General features: G+C 38.5%; 1 long non-coding RNA gene and 5 other non-coding genes across 6 annotated transcripts; all 6 read left to right on the forward strand.

The window, feature by feature from the left end:
* Window positions 1–15209: 15209 nt before the first annotated feature.
* LOC137495886 (uncharacterized) lies at window positions 15210–17811 on the forward strand. The gene is made up of 6 exons (XR_015492924.1): window positions 15210–15337; window positions 15897–15980; window positions 16101–16150; window positions 16250–16325; window positions 16400–16576; window positions 16914–17811. It is a non-coding gene; the product is annotated as an uncharacterized LOC137495886 (long non-coding RNA).
* Window positions 17812–18654: 843 nt separating this feature from the next.
* On the forward strand, window positions 18655–18736 carry trnal-uag (transfer RNA leucine (anticodon UAG)). The gene has a single exon. It is a non-coding gene; the product is annotated as a tRNA-Leu (tRNA).
* A 1313-nt stretch (window positions 18737–20049) lies between these two features.
* Window positions 20050–20131, forward strand: trnal-aag (transfer RNA leucine (anticodon AAG)). Its single transcript has one exon. It is a non-coding gene; the product is annotated as a tRNA-Leu (tRNA).
* A 4529-nt stretch (window positions 20132–24660) lies between these two features.
* trnal-aag (transfer RNA leucine (anticodon AAG)) lies at window positions 24661–24742 on the forward strand. Its single transcript has one exon. It is a non-coding gene; the product is annotated as a tRNA-Leu (tRNA).
* A 918-nt stretch (window positions 24743–25660) lies between these two features.
* On the forward strand, window positions 25661–25742 carry trnal-aag (transfer RNA leucine (anticodon AAG)). The gene has a single exon. It is a non-coding gene; the product is annotated as a tRNA-Leu (tRNA).
* Window positions 25743–26880: 1138 nt separating this feature from the next.
* On the forward strand, window positions 26881–26962 carry trnal-aag (transfer RNA leucine (anticodon AAG)). Its single transcript has one exon. It is a non-coding gene; the product is annotated as a tRNA-Leu (tRNA).
* Window positions 26963–27072: the final 110 nt, after the last annotated feature.

Here is a 27072-nt window from a genome sequence, read left to right on the forward strand (position 1 = left end):
AACCGAGTTGGTGCTCCCTTTCGGAGTTGGTGCCCTACGCAACCTGCGTACTCTGCATATAATAAGCATATAATAATAAGTGTATAACGTCTAGTGTATAATATAATATCGGAAAATATCTAATGTAGTGTGGAAGTGAATAATATCTAGTGTATAATATGTGTATTAACATTTAATAATAAGTGTAAAATATCTAGTGTAATATAATTTCTAAAAGTATCTAATATAGTAAAGAAGTGTATAATATCTAGTGTAAACTATGTGTAAGCATATTATACGTGTATAATATTTAGCGTATAATATAATATCTAAACGTATCTAATATAATGTAGTAGTGTATAATATCTATTGCATATACTCCAACAAGACCCTTAAAAAATAAATTATAGTATTTTTTATTTCAATTATTTAAATCTAAACAATACAGTTTACGGTAATGATGTGATGATATAATTGATTGTCAAAAAATATATCATGGTTTATTTTGGTACACATACTTTATGACCTGAACATGTTCTTAACTAGATTTATGAGATTTACCTGGATATGTATATTTGAGTTGTTATGTTTTCCTACAAAGGCATAAATATTCAAGGACTTTCTTGAAAACCCGGACATTGTCATGATTAAGACGCGCTTGTTCTTAAACACCTCAGCAGGGCATAAATCCACACTCCCCAAAGTGCTCATTTAAGAGCCCATAAATTTTACATTTCCTCAGTCTAAACCGGTTACCACAGGATTCACGCTGCGTGAGGCAAAACACAAAGCAATATTATCATGTATTTTTACCCTCTAATTATTCTGCTGGAGACACTTGCAGTACTTTAAGCTCAAAGTCACATTTACAAGTATGCAGAATTTCGCCTTTTAACGTAATTCATAATGAAAGCAGTTTCTTGAACTTCACTACATATATATGGTGTCATCAAGTATCAAATCTCTGTATTTAGGTTACATTTATATTGGTGTGTTTGTTTCAATCTGTGTTTTAAAATGAAAATAATCCTCATTCACATTGGCATTTTCAGAAAATTCATGTCAGAAGATAAAAGTAGCTATAAAGCTGTTGCAATATTGTAGCCTCTATCCAAATATTAAATAAGACTAATTATGTCACTAGTTTCAAGAATAACTATTGGAAATTAAATTGAAATAGAATTATAAATATATAAATAAGCCCAAGATATATAAATGTATAGAAAGTGTATTTAGATTTTGACATATCAACATAAAATGTAAATAATATATACATATAAAATGTTAAATAATGTAAGTGGTGCACATGATCCTATTTGTAATTGAATGACTCAGAACATAAAATAGGAATATGTAATAAATCAAACAAATTAGAATGATTTTCATGATAGATAACATGTGAACTATATAGCTATAGTAAACTAATAAATGAACACATCTAAAGTAGTGATGGGCAAAATGTTTTTGCATTTTAAAATAAAAGTTTGTTTTGACATAATTTACATGTGTGTTTACTCTCAGAAATAAAGGTACGTGAGTTGTCACTGGGGTGGTACCTTTTGAAAAAGTTTGTACCTAAAAGGTCCATATTAATGCCTCACGGGTACACATTAGTACCTAAAAAGTGCAAAAGTGTTTCACTTAAAATATTTAGGTACCAATATGTACCTTTTGAAAAGATACCACCCCAGTGACAGCTTCTGTACCTTTATTTCTGAGAGTGTACTGTGCAAATTTCTAATATATGTATATATAATATACATAATTCACATAATCCATATTTAATACACATATATAACTTATGACAAAATAAACTTTCATTTTGGATGTGATTAATTGCAATCAATCTTTGCTCAGCACTAATTTAAGGCTAAGCAAGCATTTCTTATTCAAAATAAATCAATAAATAAAATGTATAATAGTTTAGCAACCCAATGTTACATAGTGAATATCAAGTCATTGTACTGTAGAACTGGGTGCATTTCCTAAACAATTTCCTAAATGGCTGAACTATCATAGTACGATTCATCGGTTAGGAAAAGATCAATGTAGTGACGAGGGTTTCCCCAAACCCGTAGTTTCTCTGTCGCAGATCCATCATTTGAACCACGTTAGTTATAATGTTAAATGCCCATAATGATGCTCTAAACAGGGTGGTGTAACAACCTATTTAGAGGGGAACCCCATCATTTCTTTGTGCAAATTATATTGTTTTAAACAAACATGCAAGTTTGTAATTTAACACACACAAGTGACAAGCTGCAGACTGCACATCATCACTTCTCTACAGGTTTACTGTTTACTAACAAGGTGACAATGCCAAATGCTTGCCTGACATACAGTACATAATACAGCATTTTTGGTTGTTTTCATAGACATGTAAAGGGGGATCATTTTGAAAACATTGTTGAGTAAGTGGGATTTTTTTTAAAACTCAAGGGAATTTTTGTTCTATATTTAGTGACATCGTTGTTATGTAAACATAGCCTTAGATATCAAGTGGTATAATGAAAGGTACATTTCAAGACATCTGTTTGTCTCCTTGAGTGAAAACAGCCGCTTGTGTGATCTTGTTTTCATCAAAAGCCAGCAGGGCAACAAAAGGAGATGAAAAGGGAAAGAGTGTCTTCAGATGTGCCTCGACCACCTGAGGTGCCACCGATATCTCTCAACTCATGTAAATCACCTATAATGAAGACCGTTTTTGAAAGGATAGCATATATTTGATAATTAATTTTTAAAAGAAAATTCTTATAGCAAGAAAAAAAAAAACATGCAGTGGTCATTTGAATGGAAAGCTGAAGCGTTTACATCTTTACAGGCTTCTGTCCTTGTCATTCTTTTAAATTTAAGTGCTCTTTGAACTACTTAATTTCTTATGTATTCTAACATTCTTGGCTTTTGTGTGTTTAAATAGTTTTTTCATTGTTAAATTAAAATTATATTATGATTTATTATTATTATTATTACATATATTTTTTACCATCATGGTATTCCAAAACTCATGATGAAGCTAAATAAGGACCAGGGTAGCGCTGACCTCTTCATGTGTTTCCCAAAACAATCCTTAGCCAGCTAGGGTCACAAGTTCTATATTTATAAACAGTTTGTCGAGTTCCGACAAAAAATTTGCTAATTTGTCGCTTGCAATGTTTTAACAAACTTCTTGCTGTCTGTGTTCTAGTGGATTTTTTCCAAACACTCTACATCCACTTTGAAGGATTTTAAAAGTTGTCTTGCACATTTTTTATTTGTAATTTGCTTTTAGGTTTTAGTTTTAGTTTCAGTTCAGTTTTAACAGTCTTCAGATTGTTGAAAGTTGTGCCCTCTGTAGTGCACTCTGAAAACAATTATACCATTTTTAAAGCAGCCACGTCTCATGTAGGAAGGTAATTAGTTTTTATGGTTTACAAGCCAAAATGATACATTTCCAAATTTTGTGAAAACAAAGCTAATACACAATGGTCATAGTTTTGATTTGTATTAAAAATGTACATTTACTGTACATACATTGCATCCTGCAAGTATTCATAGCGCTTCACTTTTTCCACATTTTTTATGCTACAGCCTTTTTCCAAAATGGATTAAATTAATTTATTTCTTCAAAATTCTTCACACAATACAACATAATGGCAATGTGAAAAAAATTGTTTTAAAGTGTTGCAAATTTATTAAAAAAAACAAAAACCCTGAAAAATCACAAGTACATGAGTATTCATAGCCTTTGCTCAATACTTTGTTGATGCACCTTTGGCAGCAATTAAAGCCTCAAGTCATTTTTAATAGGATGCCACAGGGTTTTTGCAGTACTTCTCAAGGTCTATCAGGTTGGATGGGAAACGGCTGTGAACAGAAATTTTCAGATCTCTCCAGAGATGCTCAGTAGGATTTAGGCCTGGGCTCTGGCTGGGCCACTCAAGAACATTCACATAGGTGTTGTGAAGCCACTCCATTGATTTTTTGGTGATGTGCTTTTGGTCATTGTCCTGCTAGAAGATGAACCAATGCCTTAGTCCGAGGTCAAGAGCACTATGCAGCAGGTTTTCATTCAGGATGTCTTCCAGTTTCTGCTGTTGAAAATACATGGTGGCAGCATGATGCTGCCACCACCATGCTTCAATGTAGGGATGGTATTAGCCTGGTGATAAGTGTTTCCTGGTTTTCTCCAAACATAAAGCCTGGCATTCACTCCTAAGAGTTTAATTTTAGTCTCATCAGACCAGAGAATTGTGTTTCTTATGGTCTGAGAGTCTATTAGATGCCTTTTGGAAAATTCTAAGCAGGAAGTGGCTTCTGTCTGACCACTCTACCATATAGGCCTGATTGGTGGATTGCTGCAAAGATGGTTGTCCTTCTGTAAGGTTCTCCTCTCTCCAAAGAAGAACACTGGAGCTCAGACAGAGTGACCACCAGGTTATTGATTACATCCCTGAATGAGGTCCTTCTCCCCTGATTACTCAGCTTAGATGGCCGGCCAGCTCTAAGAAGAGTCCTGGTGGTTCCAAACATCTTCTATTTAAGGTTGATGGAGGCTTGTGTGCTCATTGGAGCTTTCAGAGCAGCAGACATTTTTTCATAACTTTCCTTAGCCTTGTGTCTCAAGAAAATCCTTTCTCAGTGGTCTACAGACAATTCCTTTGTCTTTCTGTTTGATTTGTGCCTTTTCAAATCAAGTCCAATCAACTGCATTTACCACAGGTAAACTTCAATTAAGCTGCTGAAACATCTTAAGAATGATCAGTGGAAACAGAATGTACCTGAGCTAAATTTAGAGCTTCACGACAAAGGCTGTAAATACTTATGTACATGTGAATTTTCACATATTTTATTTTTTATAAATTTGCAACAATTTTGAAAAATATATATTTTCTTCACATTGTCATTATGGGGTACTTTGTGTATAATTTTAAGGAAATACATTAATTTAATTCATTTTGGAATAAGGCTGTAACATTAAAAAAAAAAAAGTGGGAAAATGAAAGTTATTTTTCGGTTTAGCCCCTTTATTAATCTGTAATCTGGGGTCGCCACAGCAGAATGAACTGCCACAAAGCAAAAAATAAAATTGCATAAATAAAATTGACTAGTATTTTTAGTGGCGAAGAGCAGTAGGCTATTATTTAGTCAATGGGTATTTGACATTTTAATTATAGGAGTCTTCATTTGCATTCATGAGAGTTTCACTTTCTTATAAGTTTTATAATGACACTACATTTTTAATTTTCTTTGGGGGGGGGGGGGGGGTGGTTCAAACCTTTAAGGAAAAATGTTGGATTCGATTTTATACTGTACGGTAGTTGCATTTCCCCTACTCGAGTCTCAAGTGAAACACTATCAAAGAACACAGAAAAATCAAATCAAAACCGAGCGGAAGAGGAATATTTCTTGCCGCAAGAACGCTCATCTGAACTTGGGGATACAACTGCTAATTTAGGTCCTCCTGACAGGAAAAAAAGTAAGCGCTCTTCAAAGGCAGCCTGCGAGTCTTTGTCTGCTTCAGCGTCAACATTTCCAGCATGTTTCTCGGAGGGAGAAGAAATAATTGGCTGCATTGTGTGAGGTTTATGTGTCAGGTCTGATAAGCGATACAGCGCTGATGTACATGAAGACATGAAAGAGACATGCAAGAAGACTGTCTTTTGAACCTCCAATGTGTTGATAAAGTATGCATCCATATTTAATGTCTTGATATGAGATATTGCTGAAATGTGGGTGAAGAATCGCATTTTTTTTATTTTCAGACGCCTACACCTGCAACTTTTTTTCCCCCGGTGGCTGTCCCTGTTTGCGCGATGTGATTTGTGTGCTTTCCTCCGTTAACGTGTCTATTATGCTAATTAACTGTGGTTTAACACTTCTGAGACGACTTCAAAGCTGAAGGTACGCAAAGTTCTGATAAAAGAAAATGGCAGGTTGCGATGTTTTAATCCCCATTGGCTACTTTATCAAGTCTGTGAGGCCTTTTTTTATTCTGAGGAAGTCTTTATTTTTCAGTTTAACAGGGATGGAGGTGAGACAACAAAGCTGGATTGTAAGAGGTAGAGGCATCATGCAACATGAAGAAAATTAAAATGAATGTGTATATAATTGATAATTAATTTGTGAGTTTAAAATTTACTTATAAATATATTTTATTAAATACTAATAGAAAGGTATTGCAATGGTGGGTAACCACATTTCAATTCAACAAGATTGATTTTTTTAAATGATATATTATTAATAATAATATTATTATGTATTAGTACTTACATGATGCATAATATTTTATAGATCAGGGGTGTAAAGTTTAGTTCCAGCCCTGCTTCTACACACATCTGTTTCAAACAAGCCTAAAGCACTCAATTAGTTTGATCAGGTGTGTTTAATTAGGGTTGGAACTAAATCGTGCAGAGCCGTGGCCCTCCAGAAACTAAATTTGACACCTGTGTGATATAATAATAATACTAATAATAATAATAATAATAATAACAATAATAATAATAATAATACACTTTCACTTTTTTTATTCTAATATACTAATCAGGGTTGGATCATACTTGTTTATGTACTGCATTTTTATTAATTTATTAATTTTCCTTTACCCTAGTCCCTTTTCATCAGGGGTTACCACAGCAGAATGAACTATCAACTTATCCAGCATTTGTTTTAAACAGCGGATGCCCTTCCAGCTGCAACCCAGTACTGGGAAACACCCATACACTACTACAATTACACACTACAGTCAATTTAATTTATTCAGTTCACCTGCATGTCTTTGGACTGTGGGGGGAAACCGGAGAATCTTGGAAAAAAAACCCATGCAAACACAGGGAGAACATGCAAATTCCACACAGAAATGCTGACTTACCCAGCCAGGACTCGAACCAGTGACCTTCTTGCTGTCAGGCGACAGTGAATCTATTGTACTGCATTTTAAATTAAACAAATCTGAATACACTTTTATCCACTTTCTGTACAAACAAGGACATTAGTATTAAAATCAACATAAGTACAGCAATATTTAAATATAACAATTCATATTTGCATAATGCAGTACACAGTTGTCAAAATGTTTGTTCATTTTTACTTATGGAAGAAACTGAAATGGAATAGAAAGTGTAAAAGAAGTTTTAGAAGTTTTGAGGAAACTTTCAATGTCAATTTAAAACAGATCATTATTAGTAATTGTGAATCTATAATTGTTGAGGTGTGCATTATTTAAAAAAAAACATTTGTAGTAATAATTAACAACATTACTGTTTTTTTTTATTATTATTTATTCAAACAAAAGCTACTGTTATAATCACCACCAATCTAGCAGTTGCAGATCACCGGAGAACTGCGAATTTGCCACTTAACAGAACTACAAATTCCCTCATGTTCAGAACTCACACAACAGTAGATTCTTGCTTACCCCTAGATTTCACACACCCAGCTACAGATCATCCTGCCTGATTACTTGTACTAAGCACCACAGAGACATTCATTCATTGCCTAGTATTGTTCCGTGTTCCTTGCTTCCCTGTTTTGATCTGTCTAGTTTTTTATTCTTGGACTCTTTTTAAATTGCCATTCACTAAATAAAGCTGCATGCGGAAGTCCATCTCATTTGCCACACCTGCATTGTTTCTACATCCTTGCTATGCTTTAGAAGCTATGTGAATAATAAAATATCAATAAATTAAATCAGTCAATCAATGATTAACAGTTCTAAACTATTAACAAACTATTTATATATTCAAATAATTCTTAATATGCATCTGTTCATCCACCTATCCTTCAATCCTTCTGTATATCTGTAACACTATACTGGTTTACATATTTTAAAACATTATACATGGATTTTTTTTTAAATATGTTGATACAAAGTTTAAATAGATATAATTTCATAAAAATATACATAAAAATGTTGTAGTATGTGTAATTTTGTAAAAGAATGGTAATATGTGTTCTATTGTTAATACTTAAATTATTCATTCATTCATTTATTTATTCAGTTGATTCTAAGCTGTATTTTTTGACACATCTGTTAAATATACATTACCAAAGTTCTTGTTTTTTTCCCACAATGTTCTACAAAAGCTTAAATATTCTGTGTCCAACTCCCCTCAAACTAACGTGTTCAAAAAAGAAACCACAAACCAAACTCAGTCGAGCTAAAATGAAAAGCCGTCCTGTGCTGCTCACTTTCACAGCAGCGTCAGAGACAGCAGTTCCTCATAGATCATTAACTCAGAATTTATAGCAACAGATAATGAGCATTCTGGACATGTTTAAGAGCACAGCGCTCTCTTATTTTTACAGTATCCTGACACAGCCTCAAACCTACAAACAGTGGAGCTGGTTGAGAATCGACAGGCACCGGCTCTTTCCGCACTGACAGCTCAAACTCGCTTTAATAGGCTGATAAAATGCTGACTTGAGCACACAAAGAAGCTGCGGTGTTTTCGCAGAGCAAGACTGAATGATGGAGACTGGTCTCTGCCACAGGTTTTTACATTTCTGAGAGATAATGAGGAACAGGCTGAACCTTCTTTGGCCTTATTCATGCTTTCTTGAAACCAATACAAATGAGGCTTTGTCAATGAAAGTTAAAGTAAACACTGGTGACTTTTTACACTTTGTGTTTGTTTAGGCGATGTATATGATGTGCTTATTTCAGTTTTATTCTTTAACGCATTGCTTACCCAAACTGGAAAAAAACTCTATTTATTTATTTCTAAACAATTTATTTGTTTATTTTTGTATTTATTTTGCATGATATTATTTGCATTTATATTTTTTAACTGATAATATTAGTACTATAATAATAAAAAAAAATTAATTTTGATTGTTTTAAAATGTAATTTATTTTTGTGTAGGCAAAACAAATTTTCTGGAGTCTTTTTTTTTTTTGGAGGGGAGATTTTATTTATTTATAATATACAACAATAATATGTTCTATGCTGAAAAAAACAAATACAAGCGCTACAAAATCTAAAAGTTGTACTAAAACTGTACAAAAACTCTAAGAACTCTACAAAAGTAAAATTCACATTAAAAAAAAAATTGTGTTTTATAGTCCCTATCAGACACTTTGCACCAGTTCCCATTGAAATCATTAAATGACAGGCACCAGATCCCTCTGAAGTCCTCAAATAGTGGGCGCCAGATGCCTCTGAAGTCCTCGAATGGTGGAAGCCGGACCTCCCTAGTCCCACTAATGGCCTGAGTCGCCACCTGACCTCCACGAATGGCCAGAGCTGTCATATGAGTCCCACAAATGCACAGAGTGTCCACTTGAATCCGTGTGAGTAGACTGGAGTTGTCTAAACCTATTGTGGAGCTCAGGTAGGGGCTCTGGCCATTCATGGAACCCGGGAAGATCTGGTACTCGCCATTCTGGGAATTCAGGAGTATCTGGCGTCTGCCATTTGGGCACTTTAGAAGGAACTGGCACCCACCATTCAAGGACTTCAGGGAGATCTGCCGCAAAGTGCTCTCTAGTGTGTCTGGTAGAGACTCAACTTGGTGACTGTAACATTTACATTTATTCAATATAAGGTACGATACATAGATGATATTTGTACAAATGTGTATTTTAAGTTTTAATATGGAATTCTATAGAAATTCTATATAACAATAATATTTGTAGAATATACAATAAATTAACCATTTTACTTTTTCTTTATAAGGTTTTATCACTGGAACTAAAAGTGAACACCAGAGACTTACACTTTGTGTTTGTTTTTGTGCTGCTAATTTAAGTTTTATATAAAGTGTCACTCATTTTCTCTTCTGTCTATGATGCATTGAAACTTGTGAACAGCAGAGAGCTTTTCCTCAGTGACGATAAATAGATTTAACTGCTAATTAAGCTGTTTTCAAACAATCTGATATCCTCAGGAGAGGCTGTCGACTATATATTTCACGTTCAGCCATTTGCAATAACTCCAGGACATCAGAATGGCTGTCAGTTTACTGCCACCGTAATAACTATAATCATGACATGTGAAGCAATTGTTGAGATCCAATCCTACAGTCTGTCTCTTTCCACTGTCCTCAGAAAGAAAGCTGATGACTTGCCCTTGCACATGAAGGAACAAATGTCCTCTTTTTTTGGTATCTACACTTTCTTGCAACTTTGACTTCATTTACAAAACTAAAATGAAGTAGGCCAGGGTTTGGTTTAACTTTACAGTCACCAATTTTTGTATCCACTTATGATTTGTACATTCATAGGAATTGTGCATTTTTAGTGTTTGAGATAACTATTATTAAAATGTATGCATTTTTGTAATTGTCATAGTTTTTTCAAAGAAAAAAAAAAAGCTGGGACATAGGCATGCTTAACATGCTGTCACATCAACTTTCCTTTTAATGAAATGATTTGATTGTTTGAGAATTGAGGATGCTAACTATTATTGTATTGCATGCAAAACTGTCTTCAATCTGACATTATACAAGACTTATTGCAGATGCAGAATGAATTTAAAATCACAATGTCTAAAATGCAAAATATAAAAAAATATTACAATTCCTGGAATCGATGCAGCTCTGGGGTCTGTTCTTCGTACATGGATTACACCACTAGCTGGATTTGGATATTGACGATTTGACACGATCCAGGATCGTTTCGTTCTTCAAAGCTGATCCGAGAGTTGTTGTCATAGCAACAGTTCTGCTAGCTCAAACCTGATCGGAAGCAGGTTCAATTCATATAAACAGGATTAGATCGGGTATTTTCTTACAGTAGTAGTTATATACACTTGGGAAAATGGTACATATTTGTTAACTATATATATAAAGTTATAGTCATTAATAAAATAAATGAATTTATACATATTAATAAAACTTATGCAAGATGCACCCTCGAAATGAAAGTACAAAGACTGCCACCTGGTGGTGCAAAGAGAAAACTTATTGATATGAACTTTTAAGATCGCTTTAGTACAAATTGTGTATAATAGAAATGCACAATATGTGACTTTTTTTTAAAGCAATAATACATTTATGCAGTCATAAACATGTTTTGATAGTTAATATGCCAGTAATTTTATGCTTCACAAAAGTTGCAGACGCCTTTACCAATATGAAAATGCTTTTGTAAACAACCAGTTATTCTTTACACCGATTAAAAAACGGCTACTATAATAAAGCAAATCTTTTCTAAATGTAGAACTAAATACACTGATTTGCATTGAAATACATGATAAATACTCTTGACACATGAAAGTGCAAAGCCTGCAGCTCACAACAAATGTGGAAGGTTATTGCGTCATATTTAACAAACCGTTTACTGCTAATTTTATGTAATTTTGCTCACATGGATAATTGAATATTAATCAGATGATGTCATTACGCAGCTGTGCCGTCAGCCAATCGTTGCATTGCTGATCATGATTTCGAGGATCGATAGATCTGTCCTTCACAACACACGCAACGATCTCAGATCAGTTCATCCAGACATTCTAATCTGATTCACAAACTTGTTTGAAGAACCAAATTAGCCAGAGATCAGTTATCAAGATTAAAAGATCCAGGATCGGCAAAATCATCTTAGATCATTTAAGCGAGGTACGAAGAACGGACCCCTGAAGTTGTTCCAAGCTGATAAAGTCCCTCTTAACACATCTTTAAAAAAACCTGATAAAATTAGGACCAGCAAGATCAGGACATTGCTTAATTGTTAGAAGATAAAAAATCAGCTCAAAATCAGTGCAGTTATCATACAACTAATTTATAGTTCCACTTTGAGATACAAAGAAGCAAGTTACATTTTCTTGATGCAGCAGCAGATTGTGTTTAGTGACGGTGGTTTTCTGAAGTACTGTGATGTGGCTATATTTAACACCACAACAGAATGTTGTTTTTGTTGTTGTTGTTGTTGAATTTAGGTGAAATATCTAAATTCTTTGACATTTCTTTCAAGACCTTTTGCATAAAATGAGCCATGGATCTGTTTTGCCTGAAAAAACGGAACCTCCACATATTTGATCTTTTCTGTAAATTAAGTTTATTTTATATTTTACTTTTATATAAAGTTTTACCGTTTATTTTTAAAATTTTCACTTCATTTTTTTTTACTTCAATATTTGCTTAAATTTACAAAAAACATTCAGGTTTTTTTTTATTAAAACACCTGCATTTCTTTGCTTTTACATTTGTCATTTAACATTTAATGTAAGATATGTAACAAGGTATTTCAAAAACACTCTGTACATTGTGACATATTATCCTAAAAGGCTTTGAAAGTCCAGAGAAATTATTAATTATGTCTCATTGCATGTCACTGGCATAATATCCAAAAACAAAGTAGTGTGATCGAATATACAACTGTTTAAAATATGTGGTAATAATTCATGACCTTATCAGAAATTACATTATCCCAAACTTCATCTTTATTAGTTCATCTTTATTAGTTTGTCTATAATATTTGTAGTCACAAAAACGTAAATATAAATAAGTTAAAGAAAATTAGAGCAATCTACCACAACTTGTCCCAACATTTTCAAAGTTAGGCTAGTATGTTATTTTTTAATTATTTTTTTATTTGTATTTTACGAAATAATATTAACAAATATAATATTTAATTACATACTAAAAATTTTCCAGCAATTAATATTAATTATATTATATTATATTATATTATATTATATTATATTATATTATATTATATTATATTATATTATATTATATTATTCATTTAGTTTTGGCTTAGTCCTTTTATTAATCTGGAGTCATCATAGCGGAATAGTCGCCTTGCTGTGAGGCAACAGCACTACCTATTGGATTACCGCATCACCCATATTATATTATATTATATTATATTATATTATATTATATTATATTATATTATATTATATTATATTATATTATATTATATTATATTATTCCAACACATCACGTATTATCATTTCTGCAAGAAGGCCCTTTAAAACCAGTGATTTTTGAAGTGAGTGCTGACACCTTTCACCATTCACTTTCCAAGCTGCTTCTAGAAAGATCCAAACCTTTAATGCGTCCCAGCAGCGTCGTTCCTCCAGCTTTCAGGCATCCGTCAGGAGCCGCTTATTAGGGGCTTTTTCCTGCCTACTGTCAGCCATTGAGTCTCTGCAGTCTGAAGCCTCCATCACACCACCATCACCATCCCCTCATCCCCATCTCTCACATCAGCAACAGCAGGCTTGTTAAACGCCGGCCCACATTAGTCGGTCCTGTCCCTCCGCTGAGGCTCGCAGGCCTGTCAGCCCCGAGGTTCAGTTAATCACTCAGTGAGATCAGCCTTGCGCTCGGGCCCTGGACGCTAATAGAGCGACGAGCGAGACTCAAACACAACATGAGGGCCTCGTTAGCACAGCAGGTATTTAAGGAAACACTCCGTTTCAAATGAAGGGATAATTTGTCTTTGCGCCGAACCACGGGACCCCCTTTTTTTTGAGGGATGGCTATGCGTCGTCAGCATTGAGAGGCTGTAGGCTGGCACCGTTGACACCATCACTTTGATGCTTAATAAATATTTTCTGCCGAATAGCTGTATATTTTAGCCCCAAATACACTAGTCATTCTGTTGTGTTGAGGGGCTTTTTCTGCTGACTGCTCTTTCTTTTCCTTTCTTTCTGTCTTTTCTTTTCCTTCCTTTCTTTTCATTTTCATTTTCGTTTGTGGGTTTACATATGTACAGAGGAAACATTTTTCTCATCCCATATTAATTAATGGGGAGCAAATTCAGTTAGTAACAAATGATGTTGGGTGTGATGTTGGACAATAAACAAGTGAGATGTATGGACTGACTGTGTAAGGAAAAGGCTTCAACAGAGAATGTACTTCTTAAAGAAATGACTGTTTTTTAATGTTGACAACACATTGTTAACCATGTTTTATAGTGCTTTTTTGTATTGCAAAATGTTGTATTGCAACATTTTGTGCAATCTGTTGGTATGGAAATGCTTCTGAGGCCCAGAAGAGGTCACTGGGGAAGATGGTAACAAAAGCCAGTAAGTTGTTGGGAATTTTTGTACGACTGAACTCATGACTTAGCCACTAAACTGACAAAATGTAAAACAATTATGTTTCTTTTTGAGATTAGGCATGAGGATCAGCACATAAGCGCGTAAAAGAGACGTGTACCTGCAAAAGACATTGTTCAGTCTTAAGTGAGTGAGTGAGTGAGTGAGTGAGTGAGTGAGTGAGTGAGTGAGTGAGTGAGTGAGTGAGTGAGTGAGTGAGTGAGTGGGTGAGTGAGTGAGTTAGAGTAGTGTGTGAGGAGATGTTTTCTGTCTGATGAATCATTATAGCATGGATACCCATTCATTTCCTATGACGGTCACGTTTGACTGGAAACACCACAGGTGTAAAAAGGTTGAGTAAAACACTAAAAATTCAATGAAAAAGATAGTCATCACTTTTATATGTTCAAATGCAAAGTGTGAACACTCTCAGAAAAAAAGGTACAATGAGGGTACAATTTTCTTCCTAGAGGGAACAAAATATAAAATTGTACATTTAAAGGTCCCATATTGGTCCTTAGGGTACAATTTTGTACCCAAATGGGCTATAAAGGTACAAATGTCCAGATTTAGGTTTGAAAGGTACATTTTTGTACCTTTTATAGCACATTTGGATACAAAATTGTACCGTAAAGGACCAATTTGGCTCCTTTAAAGGTACAATTATATATTTTGTTTCCCTATAGGAACAAAATTGTACCCTCAGCTCATGATAAGATCAAGACACTATATAACACTAATTTAAATGTATTAATACTAAACATTAATACTAAAATACATAATTTAAAAATATAATAAATAAATAAATTGATTGAATTAAATATTTTAATAATTAATTTTTTTTCATGTATTTAAATTACATTTTTCTCAAAAATGTTAATAATTTAATTTATAATTGAATTTTAATCATTAAAAACGTAAATACTGGTCTTTGCTTACTGTTTAAGACCCTATAGTATATGGGATGTAGAATAAGAACCATGCAGAGTGACAGCATCTTCATACAGGTGGTGATGTTGCTGTCTCTTTAAGAATTTGGCTTGTTGAGACGTTATAGTAGTGTTTGTTACTGAGGCGGTCGGTCGAGTATGCTGGCTGTTTACACAGAACTTCGCACGCTTTTCAAAGAAAAGTCTATTTTGGAGTCCCCACTTTTCAGGTAAGAATGTATTAAAGATATATTTTCAGTCTCATTTTTACATGTGAAGCCATGTTCTGTTGATTTTGTCTGACTATCGGGTCTCGGCTTTCCCCCGCTTTAAGTGCTCCGGATTGTCTGGTGTAACGTTACGTTGGCCTGCAGGATGGAGTTTGCTAAGATGTCTGCAGCTTATTAAAGAAGTTAATACAATGTGATATCGAAGTCACTGAGGGACATAACGTTATAGACGGTGAGTACTATATGCTGTTAGTTTTCTCGGTGTAAAAGTTCCCTTTATCGCCTACGTTACGTATTCACGCCTTATACCTTACGTTACGTTACTGCTTTATTAAGCAATAAGTGTTGCCACGGCGGAATATAATCGCAACCCAGATAGCAAAAGTTGCAGAAAGCCAGTTGCAGCTAGATTTTCGCCTGCCCGAGTCCGTCTGCTGTAACGTTACTCGGGCCAGATGCGGTGGCAGAAGCGAGCCGTACATATCTTCGTTTCAGTGTCTAAGTTACATTAATGTTGAGGAGTGTCCACAAACTCTCATGTCCAGAATTGTTGGTGCCAGAATCGTTTAACGTTATACTTATGTTAATGTAGAATTATTAACATACCACGTTGTATAAATCGACGTTTTAAGTTATACTTTGTTCTTTAATGTAATAATTTGTCTCATCTGTTCTGAAACTGGTACCTTGAGCTATTTTACCTATTTTATTAATATCTCAAAATAAATAAATAGTTATTGCTTTATCTTATTGCTTTCCAGAAGTTTTTGAAGTTTCCAATTGTCTTTCAGGACAAGATTGAACAACAGAATGCAGCCTAACAGCATCAGACCAATGAAGGCATGTCATATGAAAGCATGGCTCAGTTACAAGATGTAAGTATGTCTCATTATCTATACCATGGTTTTAATGGCTTACATACTATTTTAAATTTGTAGGTTTTTACTTACAAACAACAATAAATGTACACCCACGTGTTTAAAATTATTTTCTAGGTTTTCATCGAAAGATGAGAGATCAACTGAAGAATGCTATAGACTCTAAGGTACTCTTTCTAAACTTTCTCCACTTGATTAATATTATTAAATTCTAGCTTTGTATGGATTCCTTCATATTTGTTTGTATGCCACATCTTATGTTCCAGGAATTGATTTTACAGCAGCACTTCTCATGTTGCCAGCCTTGTTAAGCGAGACACTTCAACATTCCGTTGTGCTCCGGTGCGTATGTTGTTTTCTGTTTAATATATGCTGTGATAAATGCATTTTATAATGCTTGATATTCTTTATATTAGGATGACGCAGTGGGTAGTGCTGTCACCTTACAGCAAGAAGGTTGCTGGTTCGAGCCTCGGCTGGGTCAGTTGGCATTTGTATGAGGAGTTTGCATATTTTTCCAGTGTTCGTGAGGGATTCCTCCAAGTGCTCCGGTTTCCCCACAAGTCCAAAGACATGCGCTATAGCTGAATTTGGTAAGCTTATTTGTCTGTAGTGTATAAATGTGTGTGTGAATAAGTGTGTCTGGGTGTGTCGTAATACTGGGTTGCAGCTAGAAGGGCATCTGCTGCATAAAACATATGCTGGATAAGTTGGAGGTTCATTCCACTGTGGCGACCCCAGATTAATAAAGGGACTAAGCCGAAAAGAAATTGAATGAATGAATGAAATTTATATTAGTCTTTTAATCTGTGATACCTTTTTTTTTTAATCAGTGAATATTAATTATTTTACTTTCTATGCATGTTGATTTTCTCTTCATCAGTGATAGAGTGACTGATATTAATGTAATTATTGCTTTGTCATTTACAGTGAACCATCTTCACCACATCCAACAGTTCAAGTACAGGAGGACACCACCGACTGGACAACTGTGTTAACAAGACGAGTCACAGCAGTCTTCAGAGTTGATGGGATTGTGATTGGCCGGGCTAATGATGTGGACGAATATACATTTTTAACATATCCATCTTATTAGAAGAACACCTTGATGTTTCTGCAGTGGAATGTTTTGAATGGACGGTGGACGATGACAAGCCTCGATCTACTCCAGTTACCAGAGTGATCAACCTTGTTTTTTGTTTCTCTACATGCTCTTGGGATAATCACAATCAATCCACAATCAAAGTTAATCCAGCACACTGCTATCATTCATGCATAAAGCAAATTTTTAAATAACTTGTGGTCCTAATGACTATCAAAGAACATTTTCCAGGTATGAGTGCTTTACATGTCATGTTTATCAAAAGCATAAACACATATTGTGTTACAACAAATTACAACTCCACTTGAGGATGATGAGGAGTAATCTACTGATGTTGAGGAAGAGGCTACTGATGTATTTGGTTTTCTTCACTGTTGAAGCAATTTATAGAGAAACATTGCCTTCATTCTGAAATTCAGAGAAAATTTTGATGACAAATTATTTATTATGACAGAGTATTCTGACTAAAGACAAATACTTTGGACTTTATAAAGTGCAGTACTTGATGTAGCCTGTGTAATGTGTTTATAAATCTTAAACAGTATTCTTGTGGTCTTTGTATTAAGTGTAGATTATTTAGTTTTTATTTGTTATCTAAATTGTTCTTTTTACTGTTTTACATGTCTGCTTTATACTTGCTGTGTAATTTTATTTCTTAACACATTTAGTTGTGAGTTGTAATGAAATATTTCTACAATAATAATTAAAAATGGACATCTGTGAACCAAAATATTTTATTTATTTATTTGTGCATGCAGTCACCAAAAGATCAAAATGCCTGGGTCAGTACCCTAAAAATACTACATAATATAAAAAGGTACATTTTTGTACCTTCAGTGTCTACAATTTTGTTCCTTGGGGGTACAAAATTGTCCCTTAAAGGGTACAAATGTAGAAGGTACAATTTTGTACCTTTAAATTGAGGTACAAATTTGTACCCTTAAGGGTACCACCCCAGTGACGGGCCATTTGTACCCTAAAAGGTACAATTTTGTACCTTTTTTTTCTGAGAGTGAAGGATATTATAAGGCCTTGAGGCAATCAGATGTAAAACACTATATTTAAGATTGATTTAAGTTGTAAATCGGTCAGATTTGACCCAAACTCGACAGGAGGGTTAAACAGAGCAGCAAACTGCTTGAGTGTGTGCGCATGTTCATGGTAACCGTTAGAAATGTGAGAGTACACTTAAGCTGGCAGCTAGTCAGTATAATGTGTTCAAATTGAATAGATTTTCCAGCGCTGTTGCGCTACATGAAACAAGTTGGTGGGAAAAATGCACAGGGAAATCACCTTCGCAAGGTCGAGCGGTCTAAGGCGCTGGATTAAGGCTCCAGTCTCTTCGGGGGCGTGGGTTCGAATCCCACCGCTGCCAGACAGTCATATTAGGATCCTTGAGATTGACCTCTCTGCTTGAGCAAACAGATTTGCAAAGTGATACTGGATGCTCCCGGTCACATCCAAATGTGTCCTAATTGGCCAAAGTTGAAGGGCTTCACTAGGAAGCTCGGCGTCCTCTCTGCTGTTCTGCTTTCGTAAGACTGGGGAAAAAGGGCCCACGGTATGGTGGGTAGCGTGGCCGAGCGGTCTAAGGCGCTGGATTTAGGCTCCAGTCTCTTTGGGGGCGTGGGTTTGAATCCCACTGCTGCCAGATGCGGTATTAAACGTGGCAGCAAACTGCTTGAGTGTATTCGCATTAAACCCCTGGGAATTGTCAGAGTACACTTAAGTTGGCAGCTAGTCAGTATAATGTGTTCTTTGAAACTTACGGCAGACTGAGCAAATGTTTTTACAACGATCTTGGCAACGTCTGTACTGGAAGTCTCTCTCAGCCATTGTTCCTTTTAGCAAAAACACCCAGTTGAAACAGGAACAGTAATGATTCCCAGCGCTGTTGCGCTACATGAAACAAGTTGTTGAGAAAAGTGCTCAGGGAAAGCACCTTTACAGGGTAGCATGGCCAAGCAGTCTAATTCACTGGATTAAGGCTCCAGTCTCTTCGGGGGCGTGGATTCGAATCCCACCGCTGCCAGACAGTCATTTTAGGATCTTTGAGATTGACCTCTCTGCTTGAGCAAACAGATTTGCAAAGTGATACTGGATGCTCCCGGTCACATCCAAACGTGGCCTAATTGGCCAAAGTTGAAGGGCTTCACTAGGAAGCTCGGCGTCCTCTCTGCTGTTCTGCTTTCGTAAGACTGGGGAAAAAGGGCCCACGGTATAAATGCCATTGGGGTAGCGTGGCCGATGGGTCTAAGGCACTGGCTTTAAGCTCCAGTCTCTTTGGGGGCGTGAGTTCGAATCCCACCATTGCCAGATGCGGTTTTCAACAGGGCAGCAAACTGCATGAGTGTATTCGCTTTAAACGCCCGGGAATTGTCAGAGTACACTTAAGTTGGCAGCTAGTCAGTATAATGTGTTCTTTAAAACTCACGGCAGACTTGTTGTTGTGACGGCAACACATCCCCAATCTCGGATCTGCTCTGGAGCAAATGTCTTTACCACGATTTTGGCAACGTCTGTACTGGAAGGCTCTCTCAGCCATTGTTCCTTTTAGCAAGAACACCCGGTTGAAACAGGAACTGTAATGATTCACAATTAGAGTAATAATACTTTATAACTGGATTTGAATATAATACCAACAACAATGTGGGGTCTGCTGTGATGGAATCAGTAGCTTTCACTCTTTTGTGAAATAACAGTTACCTTGTAATACGGTGCTTAAATGCATCGCAGTTGGCTGCCAATTGGAGTAGACATCAAATGCCTTGAGGTGTGCTCAAATAGAGACAGAACTGTGGTTGACAGGAAGGTGAGAGTGCTTCCTAAGCTGGTATTAAGGAGCTCTCTTTCTTTGTGGAGGAGCTCCAGCAAGTAACGGCCAAATTGATTAGATTTTCCAGCGCTGTTGCGCTACATGAAACAAGTTGGTGGGAAAAATGCACAGGAAAAGCATCTTCGCAAGGTAGCGTGGCCGAGCGGTCTAAGGCGCTGGATTAAGGCTCCAGTCTCTTCGGGGGCGTGGGTTCGAATCCCACCACTGCCAGACAGTCATTTTAGGATCTTTGAGATTGACCTCTCTGCTTGAGCAAACAGATTTGCAAAGTGATACTGGATGCTCCCGGTCACATCCAAACGTGGCCTAATTGGCCAAAGTTGAAGGGCTTCACTAGGAAGCTCGGCGTCCTCTCTGCTGTTCTGCTTTCGTAAGACTGGGGAAAAAGGGCCCACGGTATAAATGCCACCGGGGTAGCGTGGTCGATGGGTCTAAGGCACTGGCTTTAGGCTCTGGTCTCTTTGGGGGCATGAGTTTGAATCCCACCGCTGCCAGATGTGGTTTTCAACAGGGCAGCAAACTGCTTGAGTGTGATCGCTTTAAACGTCTGGGAATTGTGAGAGTACACTTAAGTTGGCAGCTAGTCAGTATAATGTGTTCTTTAAAACTCACGGCAGACTTGTTGTTGTGACGGCAACACATCCCCAATCTCGGATCTGCTCTGGAGCAAATGTCTTTACCACAATCTTGGCAACGTCTGTACTGGAAGGCTCTCTCAGCCATTGTTCCTTTAAGCAAGAACACCCGGTTGAAACAGGAACAGTAATGATTCACAATTAGAGTAGTAATACTTTATAACTGGATTTGAATATAATGACAACAACAATGTGGGGTCTGCTGTGATGAAATTAGTAGCTTTCACTCTTTTGTGAAACAACTGTTACCTTGTAATACGGTGCTTAAATGCATCGCAGTTGGCTGCCAATTGGAGTAGACATCAAATGCCTTGAGGTGTGCTCAAATAGAGACAGAACTGTGGTTGACAGGAAGGTGGGAGTGCTTCCTAACTGGTATTAAGGAGCTCTCTTTCTTTGTGGAGGAGCTCCAGCAAGTAACGGCCAAATTGAATAGATTTTCCAGCGCTGTTGCGCTACATGAAACAAGTTGGTGGAAAAAGTGCACAGGAAAAGCAACGTTGCAAGGTCGCGTGGCTGAGCGGTCTAAGGCGCTGGATTAATGCTCCTGTCTCTTCGGGGGCGTGGGTTCGAATCCCACCGCTGCCAGACAGTCATTTTAGGATCCTTGAGATTGACCTCTCTGCTTGAGCAAACAGATTTGCAAAGTGATACTGGATGCTCCCGGTCACATCCAAACGTGGCCTAATTGGCCAAAGTTGAAGGGCTTCACAAGGAAGCTCGGCGTCCTCTCTGCTGTTCTGCTTTCGTAAGACTGGGGAAAAAGGGCCCACGGTATAAATGCCACTGGGTTAGTGTGGCCGATGGGTCTAAGGCACTGGCTTTAGGCTCTGGTCTCTTTGGGGGCATGAGTTTGAATCCCACCGCTGCCAGATGTGGTTTTCAACAGGGCAGCAAACTGCTTGAGTGTGATCGCTTTAAACGTCCGGGAATTGTGAGAGTACACTTAAGTTGGCAGCTAGTCAGTATAATGTGTTCTTTAAAACTCACGGCAGACTTGTTGTTGTGACGGCAACACATCCCCAATCTCGGATCTGCTCTGGAGCAAATGTCTTTACCACGATCTTGGCAACGTCTGTACTGGAAGGCTCTCTCAGCCATTGTTCCTTTTAGCAGGAACACCCGGTTGAAACAGGAACAGTAATGATTCACAATTAGAGTAGTAATACTTTATAACTGGATTTGAATATAATAACAACAACAATGTGGGGTCTGCTGTGATGGAATCAGTAGCTTTCACTCTTTTGTGAAACAACAGTTACCTTGTAATACGGTGCTTAAATGCATCGCAGTTGGCTGCCAATTGGAGTAGACATCAAATGCCTTGAGGTGTGCTCAAATAGAGACAGAACTGTGGTTGACAGGAAGGTGGGAGTGCTTCCTAACTGGTATTAAGGAGCTCTCTTTCTTTGTGGAGGAGCTCCAGCAAGTAACGGCCAAATTGAATAGATTTTCCAGCGCTGTTGCGCTACATGAAACAAGTTGGTGGAAAAAGTGCACAGGAAAAGCAACGTTGCAAGGTCGCGTGGCTGAGCGGTCTAAGGCGCTGGATTAATGCTCCCGTCTCTTCGGGGGCGTGGGTTCGAATCCCACCGCTGCCAGACAGTCATTTTAGGATCCTTGAGATTGACCTCTCTGCTTGAGCAAACAGATTTGCAAAGTGATACTGGATGCTCCCGGTCACATCCAAACGTGGCCTAATTGGCCAAAGTTGAAGGGCTTCACAAGGAAGCTCGGCGTCCTCTCTGCTGTTCTGCTTTCGTAAGACTGGGGAAAAAGGGCCCACGGTATAAATGCCACTGGGTTAGTGTGGCCGATGGGTCTAAGGCACTGGCTTTAGGCTCTGGTCTCTTTGGGGGCATGAGTTTGAATCCCACCGCTGCCAGATGTGGTTTTCAACAGGGCAGCAAACTGCTTGAGTGTGATCGCTTTAAACGTCCGGGAATTGTGAGAGTACACTTAAGTTGGCAGCTAGTCAGTATAATGTGTTCTTTAAAACTCACGGCAGACTTGTTGTTGTGACGGCAACACATCCCCAATCTCGGATCTGCTCTGGAGCAAATGTCTTTACCACGATCTTGGCAACGTCTGTACTGGAAGGCTCTCTCAGCCATTGTTCCTTTTAGCAGGAACACCCGGTTGAAACAGGAACAGTAATGATTCACAATTAGAGTAGTAATACTTTATAACTGGATTTGAATATAATAACAACAACAATGTGGGGTCTGCTGTGATGGAATCAGTAGCTTTCACTCTTTTGTGAAACAACAGTTACCTTGTAATACGGTGCTTAAATGCATCGCAGTTGGCTGCCAATTGGAGTAGACATCAAATGCCTTGAGGTGTGCTCAAATAGAGACAGAACTGTGGTTGACAGGAAGGTGGGAGTGCTTCCTAACTGGTATTAAGGAGCTCTCTTTCTTTGTGGAGGAGCTCCAGCAAGTAACGGCCAAATTGAATAGATTTTCCAGCGCTGTTGCGCTACATGAAACAAGTTGGTGGGAAAAATGCAAAGGGAAATCAACTTCGCAAGGTAGCGTGGCCGAGCGGTCTAAGGCGCTGGATTAAGTCTCCAGTCTCTTCGGCGGGCATGGGTTCGAATCCCACCGCTGCCAGCAAGTCATATTAGGATCCTTGAGATTGACCTCTCTGCTTGAGCAAACAGATTTGCAAAGTGATACTGGATGCTCCCGGTCACAGTATGGTTACTGGGGTAGCGTGGCCGAGCGGTCTAAGGCGCTGGATTTAGGCTTTTGTCTCTTTTGGTGCGTGGGTTCGAATCCCACCGCTGCCAGATGCGGTATTAAACGTGGCAGCAAACTGCTCGAGTGTATTCGCATTAAACGCCTGGGAATTGTCAGAGTACACTTAAGTTGGCAGCTAGTCAGTATAATGTGTTCTTTGAAACTTACGGCAGACTGAGCAAATGTTTTTACAACGATCTTGGCAACGTCTGTACTGAAAGTCTCTCAGCCATTGTTCCTTTTAGCAAAAACACCCAGTTGAAACAGGAACAGTAATGATTCCCAGCGCTGTTGCGCTACATGAAACAAGTTGTTGAGAAAAGTGCTCAGGGAAAGCACCTTTACAGGGTAGCATGGCCAAGCAGTCTAATTCACTGGATTAAGGCTCCAGTCTCTTCGGGGGCGTGGATTCGAATCCCACCGCTGCCAGACAGTCATTTTAGGATCTTTGAGATTGACCTCTCTGCTTGAGCAAACAGATTTGCAAAGTGATACTGGATGCTCCCGGTCACATCCAAACGTGGCCTAATTGGCCAAAGTTGAAGAGCTTCACTAGGAAGCTCGGCGTCCTCTCTGCTGTTCTGCTTTCGTAAGACTGGGGAAAAAGGGCCCACGGTATAAATGCCATTGGGGTAGCGTGGCCGATGGGTCTAAGGCACTGGCTTTAAGCTCCAGTCTCTTTGGGGGCGTGAGTTCGAATCACACCATTGCCAGATGTGGTTTTCAAGAGGGCAGCAAACTGCTTGAGTGTATTCGCTTTAAACGCCCGGGAATTGTCAGAGTACACTTAAGTTGGCAGCTAGTCAGTATAATGTGCTTTTTGAAACTCACGGCAGACTTGTTGTTGTGATGGCAACACATCCCCAATCTCGGATCTGCTCTGGAGCAAATGTCTTTACCACGATCTTGGCAACGTCTGTACTGGAAGGCTCTCTCAGCCATTGTTCCTTTAAGCAAGAACACCCGGTTGAAACAGGAACAGTAATGATTCACAATTAGAGTAGTAATACTTTATAACTGGATTTGAATATAATAACAACAACAATGTGGGGTCTGCTGTGATGGAATCAGTAGCTTTCACTCTTTTGTGAAACAACAGTTACCTTGTAATACGGTGCTTAAATGCATCGCAGTTGGCTGCCAGTTGGAGTAGACATCAAATGCCTTGAGGTGTGCTCAAATAGAGACAGAACTGTGGTTGACAGGAAGGTGGGAGTGCTTCCTAACTGGTATTAAGGAGCTCTCTTTCTTTGTGGAGGAGCTCCAGCAAGTAACGGCCAAATTGAATAGATTTTCCAGCGCTGTTGCGCTACATGAAACAAGTTGGTGGAAAAAGTGCACAGGAAAAGCATCTTTACAAGGTAGCGTGGCCGAGCGGTCTAAGGCGCTGGATTAAGGCTCCAGTCTCTTTGGGGGCGTGGGTTCAAATCCCACCGCTGCCAGACAGTCATTTTAGGATCCTTGAGATTGACCTCTCTGCTTGAGCAAACAGATTTGCAAAGTGATGCTGGATGCTCCCGGTCACATCCAAACGTGGCCTAATTGGCCAAAGTTGAAGGGCTTCACAAGGAAGCTCGGCGTCCTCTCTGCTGTTCTGCTTTCGTAAGACTGGGGAAAAAGGGCCCACGGTATAAATGCCACTGGGGTAGTGTGGCGGATGGGTCTAAGGCTCTGGTCTCTTTGGGGGCATGAGTTTGAATCCCACCGCTGCCAGATGTGGTTTTCAACAGGGCAGCAAACTGCTTGAGTGTGATCGCTTTAAACGTCCGGGAATTGTGAGAGTACACTTAAGTTGGCAGCTAGTCAGTATAATGTGTTCTTTAAAACTCACGGCAGACTTGTTGTTGTGACGGCAACACATCCCCAATCTCGGATCTGCTCTGGAGCAAATGTCTTTACCACGATCTTGGCAACGTCTGTACTGGAAGGCTCTCTCAGCCATTGTTCCTTTTAGCAAGAACACCCGGTTGAAACAGGAACAGTAAAGATTCACAATTAGAGTAGTAATACTTTATAACTGGATTTGAATATAATAACAACAACAATGTGGGGTCTGCTGTGATGGAATCAGTAGCTTTCACTCTTTTGTGAAACAACAGTTACCTTGTAATACGGTGCTTAAATGCATCGCAGTTGGCTGCCAATTGGAGTAGACATCAAATGCCTTGAGGTGTGCTCAAATAGAGACAGAACTGTGATTGACAGGAAGGTGGGAGTGCTTCCTAACTGGTATTAAGGAGCTCTCTTTCTTTGTGGAGGAGCTCCAGCAAGTAACGGCCAAATTGAATAGATTTTCCAGCGCTGTTGCGCTACATGACACAAGTTGGTGGAAAAAGTGCACAGGAAAAGCATCGTTACAAGGTAGCGTGGCCGAGCGGTCTAAGGCGCTGGATAAAGGCTCCAGTCTCTTCGGGGGCGTGGGTTCGAATCCCACCGCTGCCAGACAGTCATTTTAGGATCCTTGAGATTGACCTCTCTGCTTGAGCAAACAGATTTGCAAAGTAATACTGGATGCTCCCGGTCACATCCAAACGTGGCCTAATTGGCCAAAGTTGAAGGGCTTCACAAGGAAGCTCGGCGTCCTCTCTGCTGTTCTGCTTTCGTAAGACTGGGGAAAAAGGGCCCACGGTATAAATGCCACTGGGGTAGTGTGGCTGTTGGTCTAAGGCACTGGCTTTAGGCTCCAGTCTCTTCGGGTGTGTGGGTTCGAATCCCACCGCTGCCAGATGTGGTTTTAAACATGGCAACAAACTGCTTGAGTGTATTCGCTTTAAACGCCCGGGAATTGTCAGAGTACACTTAAGTTGGCAGCTAGTCAATATAATGTGTTCTTTGAAACTTATGGCAGACTGAGCAAATGTTTTTACAATGATCTTGGCAACGTCTGTACTGGAAGTCTCTCTCAGCCATTGTTCCTTTTAGCAAGAACACCCAGTTGAAACAGGAACAGTAATGATTCCCAGCGCTGTTGCGCTACATGAAACAAGTTGGTGTGAAAAGTGCTGAGGGAAAGCGCCATTACAGGGTAGCATGGCCAAGTGGTCTAATTCATTGGATTAAGGCTCCAGTCTCTTCGGGGGCGTGGCTTCGAATCCCACCGCTGCCAGACAGTCATTTTAGGATCCTTGGCAACGTCTGTACTGGAAGGCTCTCTCAGCCATTGTTCCTTTTAGCAAGAACACCCGGTTGAAACAGGAACAGTAATGATTCACAATTAGAGTAATAATACTTTATAACTGGATTTGAATATAATAACAACAACATTGTGGGGTCTGCTGTGATGGAATCAGTAGCTTTCACTCTTTTGTGAAATAACAGTTACCTTGTAATACGGTGCTTAAATGCATCACAGTTGGCTGCCAATTGGAGTAGACATCAAATGCCTTGAGGTGTGCTCAAATAGAGACAGAACTGTGGTTGACAGGAAGGTGGGAGTGCTTCCTAAGCTGGTATTAAGGAGCTCTCTTTCTTTGTGGAGGAGCTCCAGCAAGTAACGGCCAAATTGAATCGATTTTCCAGCGCTGTTGCGCTACATGAAACAAGTTGGTGGAAAAAGTACACAGGAAAAGTACCTTTGTAAGGTAGCGTGGCCGAGCGGTCTAAGGCGCTGGATTAAGGCTCCAGTCTCTTCGGGGGCGTGGGTTCGAATCCCACCGCTGCCATACACTCATTTTAGGATCCTTGAGATTGACCTCTCTGCTTAAAGGGTCACGAAACACCAAAACACATTTTTTGAGCTGTTGACAGTCGTATATGTGTCCCACACTGCTAA

The sequence above is a fragment of the Danio rerio genome, chromosome 6, assembly GCF_052040795.2.
Source record: "Danio rerio strain M-AB ecotype USA chromosome 6, GRCz13ab, whole genome shotgun sequence".
Taxonomy (NCBI): domain Eukaryota; kingdom Metazoa; phylum Chordata; class Actinopteri; order Cypriniformes; family Danionidae; genus Danio; species Danio rerio.